This window comes from Engraulis encrasicolus, chromosome 6, assembly GCF_034702125.1.
Source record: "Engraulis encrasicolus isolate BLACKSEA-1 chromosome 6, IST_EnEncr_1.0, whole genome shotgun sequence".
Classification (NCBI taxonomy): Eukaryota; Metazoa; Chordata; class Actinopteri; order Clupeiformes; family Engraulidae; genus Engraulis; species Engraulis encrasicolus.
In genome coordinates this window covers 30599495-30606994 of record NC_085862.1, presented here as the reverse complement: position 1 = coordinate 30606994, position 7500 = coordinate 30599495, and the positions used below count along the sequence as shown (strand labels likewise).

Genomic DNA, 7500 nt, shown 5'->3' with positions numbered 1-7500 from the left:
GCGACCAGTATAGCGTGCCAGATGAAACGAGTCGACTATACTCCTACACCTCATTTTTTGTAGCATCCAAACAATTTCACCAAAATCCTTCACACGACACTCACTGCGTGGTGTTTTCTTTTGCCTTAAAACCACATCCTAAGGCTCTCTGGAAGAGATCCTCCAAAGACAAAGAGCTCCTTATGCCTATTAGGGGGCGAGTTAGTAACGCTCGTAACCTCCATAACTGTTAGTTTATTCTCTGTTTGTTTTCCTGCCCTGGCTGAGTGACCCCGAGGGAGATTGGGGGATGTGGGGGTCGAGGGTCGGGGTGTGACTGAGATGCTGACGGTGGTACAGGAACATGCACACTATGGCCACTTTCATACATACAGTGAAAAACACAAGATACTCGGGCTATCAGACAGACGTGGCCGTATGCATGAACATAAAAACCTCCATAAAAACAAGTATTTTTCAGCAGGATTGGGAAACAGTCTTGCTACTGACCACCAGTGAAGAAATCAGTGAAGCAATGTTTTTGCACATTTAGTCTTATCACTGACACAATTAACACAATAACCAAGAAAAAACACAATTTGTCTTCATCAGCAGTTTCTTAATGTGTGTCTAAAAAAGACATTACAGTTTCCAGTGAGGTGAGGGGGTGTGTTAGTGAAGTTCCTTGAATATGTCAATGCTGCGTTGTTTATGTCTAAGTTTATTCAGTTGTTGATTCATTTAATGACTGTAAATAGAGGCATCATCATCTGTCAAGTCATAGGCTCCATGTTCACTGAGGTGATCTATGCCATATGTTTGGATAGGGTATCCATCACATCATGTCATGGCTGATTCAACAGTGACCACCGTACTCATCATTTGGGCTATTACATGACGACTAAGTAAACAAAGCTGACAGGCCTACGTTGAGTTAAAACACTCGGAAAAGCAAAGCAGTTTCCAACCAACTGACTGATATAGTGAAGTTGCGTGCACACAGCTAGTCACATACAGTGTTGGCAGATGGAAAATGCTGAATTATCGTACCAAACCCTCAAAATTATCGTTTTGGGGGCTTTTTTTGGGGGAAATTATCGTACAAGATCCAAATTGTTTTTTTCTAGGCATCTAAATGAACTGAATAACAACTCTGAAATTATCGTACATCATGTTTTTTTTACCATACAGAGGACAAAATGAACAAAATTATGGTACAAATACGATAATTATCCAACGCAAAAACTAGGCCATGACGGAAGTGACATATGTATGTGTCTGAAGTGCTCTAAATTAACTTTTTTCATCACCAGCCAAAATGTCTCGTAGCTGTTAAATCTAGCCACAAATACACTCACTACCAGTAAAAGTGGCTAGCAGGTTTTCTTTTCTACTGGCTGGTTGGTTGGTGTTAATTTAGAGCCCAGTGTGTCAGTATGTGCTTTCTTGAATGTACAGTATATCTATTTTAAGTTCATTATCCCTTTAGAAGGGAAATACGCATCTGTAACAAAGTTGCACTCTCTTGCCATGCCCCACCCCCTTGTCACCTGTACATTATTGAAGCTGATGAAAAATCCAAACCACGTGTCTCAGCTGCATCAGCATATGCACAATGTTTATGTATTTTCAAAGTTGTGTTTGTCAATGTGGTGTTTTGGACCCAAAGTCAGGCTTAATATGGTCTGTGGGCAAATCTCCACGCTCTTATGCCATTTTGGCTAAAAATATCCAGCTGGAAAAAGGTGGAAAAATACCAGCAGGCAGGCGTCTCGTCTTCAGAGGAGCAGAGCAGAGCAGGGTGGCAATGCACCAGGCTCCCAAGGGAACCAGGGCTGCTCTCGCTCGCTCGCCAGAAGACCACAGTCCTTCAGCCAGTCCAGGCCAGGCCTCCCCCCACCTCCCTCTCTCTCTCCCTCTCTCTCCCCCCCCTCTCTCTCTCTCTCTTTCTCTCACTCTTTCTCTCTCTCTATCTCTCTCTCTCTCTCTCTCTCTCTCTCTCTCTCTCTCTCTCTCTCTCTCTCTCTCTCTCTCTCTCTCTCTCTCTCTCTCTTTCTCTCACTCTCTCTCTCTCTCTCCACTAGTTTTTTTTCTTTCTGTGCACCAGTTTGTGAAAGGCACACTTGTTCCCTTCATGTTTGCTGTCTAACCGCTGGCTCCAACAAGCTGCTGTTTGAGTGCACGCACACACACATGTGCAGGTACATGTGCGCGCGCGCACACACACACACACACACACACACACACACACACACACACACACACACACACACACACACACCACACACACACACACACACACACACACACACACACACACACACACACACACACACACACACACACACACACACACACACACACACACACACACACGTGTGCATACACATAAACAGTTTTGCGCAGCGCGCACATACACACATGCGAGCACACACAAGCACTCGCGCACGCAAGCGCGCGCACACACACACACACACAAACACGAGCACACGCGCACACAGTGCAAGTAGATTCAAATTAACGTGCAAGGGGACACCGAAAAAGTACACGCCACAGTACTGCACATCAGGCCATTTGACCCCTTTCCTGCCTGAAAAATGTCCAGATATCAGATGAAGGAATTTCTAAAAAAACAACCAGATATGTAATCATGTGTGATTCTATGTGTGTGAAGATTTGATAGAATGTGTGTGTTGCGTCTGTGTGTGTGTGTGTGGGGGGGATGGCAGTTCAGACTGTTGTGTGTGTGTGTGTGTGGTGATGGAAGAGGTGCAGTTGAGTGTGTGTGTGTGTGTGTGTGTGTGTGTGTGTGTGTGTGTGTGTGTGTGTGTGTGTGTGTGTGTGTGTGTGTGTGTGTGTGTGAGGGAGGGAGGTGGGTGGCAGTTGACTATGTGTGTAAGGGGGGGGGGGTGCTATTGTACATGTTTTATCAAATTGATTAATTAGTGGATGAATGAACGAGTGACTGTACATTAATATAGGATTAGGTATGTGTATGTATATTGCCTGTCTTCTTAGATTGAATGAATGCTTGGATGAATGGATAGGTTGTATTTTAAAACAACATTAAAACAGTTTTTTATATTTTACTTTAAAAGCCCTTCTAGGGACGGGCATTGGAAATTAGCCTATGGCTACAAATGCTATGATACTTATCTGTTAGGTTGTTGTACAGCCTACATGATGTGTATTTGTCCCTACTCAAATAAACCAGAACTGAACTGAACAGTACCATGCCCCAAGCCCATGCCTCAAAATACAACCAGCCATCACCCTTTTCTTGCTACAAAAGATATAAGTTTACCCAACACTTGTTTGACTTTTTGCTCGTTTAATCAGAACAACAATACGTTTCACGTCTATGTGTTCCTGATGAGTGTTCAATACTTTTGAAGTATTGAACATTCCTGCGTTTACCAGGACCTAGATGCTGTGCATGGATATTTGAACTTCTCCTTTACTTGCTACTTTTTTTCTTTTTGGGACTTTTTTTGAGGACAACGCTTTTCATATGAAATTTATGAATATGTGACAATAAAAATATTGTATCTAGTATCTGCTCAAACCCAGGTGTGAAAACCCCACCTTAATATGACGACATTACACCAAAGGGAAAGATGGTCAAAGACTTTCAATCTTTGTGCACCTAGCGCTTCTCTCTCACTCTCTTGGTGGCTGCCTGGCGTCCAACAAACAAACTCTCTGAACTTCAATCTACTGTCTGTGGCAACATTACAATGAACAACCAGTCCTTTTTACACACACACACACACACACACACACACACACACACACACACACACACACACACACACACACACACACACACACACACACACACACACACACACACACACACACACACACACACATGTGCATGTGCACGCGCGCACACACACACGCAAGCAGTGCCACAGTGTGTAACTGCAGCATTAAATAAAAGAAAGAAATGGAAATAGATGCCATAACTACAGTGCTTTGGATTTTTAAGAAGGGGAAAGTTGGCATGGGTGTGCATCTCTCCTTTGCTACTTAAGTTCTGACCATTTCCATTGGAAACTCTCTCTTCTCTCTTTCCTACCCCTCCTCTCTCTTCATGTCCCAGAAATATATTTGGCTTGGAAATAAAATGACAATACTAGAGATTTAGGAAAAGTGACCCAATGTTATAAACCCACAAAATACTCAGTTGTCCATTCATTTGATTTAAAAAATGAACTGAAAGATATTTCAGAAAAATGACAGTGTTCTGCTTGTTCACTGTTCAGTACATACAATATATTCAGATACGTAAAAATGTTGATAATATGTCCACAAGCTGAACTAACTGGTTGCATCCTACTGTCCACAGGCTTCTAAACATACTTCCAATTCTCTGCTCTGTGTCTTTTATTATGCAAAAACGTGGTCTCCAATGTTATTTTGTGGGCACCAATTTATGTATCTTGTACGTCTCGAAAATAAGCAAGTGCACATGCATAAATATGCTGGTCTCGTGACTTTGGAGTGGGCAAACAGCTATCTGGAAAATGCACAGAAAAACTCCTGGAACGAGGAGAGTTCCCATTTCAATGTACTTTCCTGTTGTCAAAATGTCTGGTATGCATTAACCACAGACTCCAGCCTGATTGCTGAATCCATTGTAAACACACACACACACACACACACACACACACACACACACACACACACACACACACACACACACACACACACACACACACACACACACACACACACACACACACACACACACACACACACACACACACACAGACGCACACACACACACGCATGCCTCCCTCTATCTCTATCTATCTTTCTTTCTCTCTCTCTCTCTCTCTCTCTCTCTCTCTCTCTCTCTCTCTCTCTCTCTCTCTCTCTCTCTTTCTCTACCCTTTGCTCCGCTCACCCCTTTTTGCATGCAATAATAACCTTGGGCCAAGGTCATATCCTAGCCAGCGCAGTGCTGCTCCAACAAATGACACGGGGATGAATGCTCCTGCTGGGGCTGCTCGTTGCTTGGCCTGCTGCGCTCCGGCCCCCTGACAGAGGGGGGGCAAACGGGTCTGTTGTTTTAGGCCCTGTGAAAAAGAGGGGGCCCAGAATTGGGTCCCCATTACATTGCATGTATTGAGAGGAGGTCTCTTTTGTATGATTTTTTTTCCTGGGCCTGGTATAAGCTGTCAGCGGCCCTGGCCCTGCTCATATGAGGACCTAGAGGCTAGAAGAGAGAGCGTACGCCTGCCTGGCCCTGATGACTTCTGCAGAGGCTCCGTTCCCTTGGCTGGTCCCAGTGGAAAAGGATCAGGACACAGCCATCCACGAACTCGCTCCCTCCATTCCCCCTTTTTATCACTTCACCAAAAAAAGTAGAACAATCGGTGGAACTACTACTGGTGCTTCTGGGCAGAGTTATTGTCCCTACCGTATCTATGTGTGTGTGTGTGTGTGTGTGTGTGTGTGTGTGTGTGTGTGTGTGTGTGTGTGTGTGTGTGTGTGTGTGTGTGTGTGTGTGTGTGTGTGTGAGAGAGAGAGAGAGAGAGAGAGAGAGAAGAGAGAGAGAGAGAGAGAGAGAGAGAGAGAGAGAGAGAGAGAGAGAGAGAGTGTGTGTGTGTGTGTGTGTGTGTGTGTGTGTGTGTGTGTGTGTGTGTGTGTGTGTGTGTGTGTGTGTGTGTGCACGCATGTGTGTGCGCGCGTGTGTGCATGTGTGTGGTGAGTTTGAAAGAAAGATCCAAGCTGAAAGTAAGAATATAGCTGGCTTTTTTCATCCTATTTTCCCCCACAAAAGAACTATTTGAGTTCTATTCAGAAAAACTATTTATTCGATTTCTCAGAAATAATACACACGGAAAGTAATTCTCAAAACACGTTCATGATGTAGACCACTCCAAGTAAATAGATATACCGGTATTCAGAGGTGTCTGAACTATTCATGACTGTTTACAACACCAGATTTTTATCTAACAAGTTACTGTGAATGCCTGTTTCTTTCTAAATATTCGTTTGAGAAATAGAAGAAGAAGAAGAAGAAGAAGAAGAAGAAGAAGAAGAAGAAGAAGAAGAAGAAGAAGAAGAAGAAGAAGAAGAAGAAGAAGAAGAAGAAGAAGAAGAAGAAGAAGAAGAAGAAGAAGAAGAAACTGCTAATAGATAGAAGCAATGCCATGCATTGTATCCATGTTTAAGACCGTTACACGAGGTTTGTAGTGATGGGGCCATAAATATGGTATATTGATATTCTGAATTAGGCAAAAAAGAGGGGAAAATACAAGCGCATTGACATGCCAGGAGAGCCTATTAACAGAATTTCAATTCTCTGTGTCAGAGCCACAGAAAAGAGAGAGAAAAAAGTAATGTTTTATGACACATTTTTACATATTCTGTGTTTACTTTGAACAATGCTGAGCAACTTTTTACAAGGAAGGTTTAGTCATCTTTGTAGTTCGCCAAGCGGGTTGGTAATTAAACTGACATGTTACTCACAGTGCAGCACTGTACAATTATCCGCAGCATCTGAAAGCAAGTGCCACGCCACACAGCTGTAAACTAAGGCCTGAACGACACACACACATGCTTGCCTGCTCGCCCGCTCGCCCGCCTGCCCGCACACACAAACACACAGACACAGACACAGACAGACACACACACCCACACACACACCCACACACACACCCACACACACACACACACCTACATTCCTGCCGTTATTGCATGGTTCGACTCCTCAATCTATCATTGGAGTCGCTGACAGTATTTTTATGGCATTAACACACAGAGTATTGTGTATTTTAACCCTGTCTGCTGCATTGGGGCTGCAGTCGGACTGGACATCTCCAGAGCCAGATTTAGAGAATAGACACATGATACAGGAAATTGCTGCAGTGGTGTGTTTTGGGGGCTGGGAGGGAGTGGGTATGTGTCGGTTTTGGGGCCGCTGAGGTTAGGAGACCCTGGGAAATGTAGAACGTGTGTTACTTCTACTTGCTTACTTAGTCTTTCACATGTCTGTGTGTGTGTTGTCTCTCTCTCTCTCTCTCTCTCTCTCTCTCTCTCTCTCTCTCTCTCTCTCTCTTTCTTTCTCTCTCTCTCTTCTCTCTCTCTCTCTCTCTCTCTCTCTCTCTCTCTCTCTCTCTCTCTCTCTCTCTCTCTCTCTCTGCCCTACTACAGTATCTCTGCTCTCGGTGTTGGCTTGGGGTTGCCTTGTAAAGTATAATTGAGCCTTACACTGACATCACACTTTCCTCCCCACAAACCACCCATGGATGTGAGAAAAGGAAAAAATACAACAACTGTAGAGTTGCTTGCTACAGATGCTGCAGTTGCACTGCAGATTGCAGCTTCACCAGGGCCGCCGACAGCCGGGACAAATCAACTGGAAGCCCCCCTCCTTAATACATACAATCTAGTAGTGACCCAATTCTGGGCCCCTTCAGTGCCCGGGCCCGGGACAACTGACCCCTTTGTCCCGCCCCCTATCAGCAGGCCTGCGCCTCACTATCAAGCCGATGGAGAGGCCCAAGC

At 44.4% G+C, this 7500-nt stretch overlaps 1 protein-coding gene across 3 annotated transcripts in view; it reads right to left on the bottom strand.

Moving 5' to 3' along the window:
• Positions 1–7500, bottom strand: part of ddr2a (discoidin domain receptor tyrosine kinase 2a) — a 51495-nt gene that overhangs the window by 22204 nt on the left and 21791 nt on the right. The gene's annotated exons all lie outside the window — the stretch shown is intronic.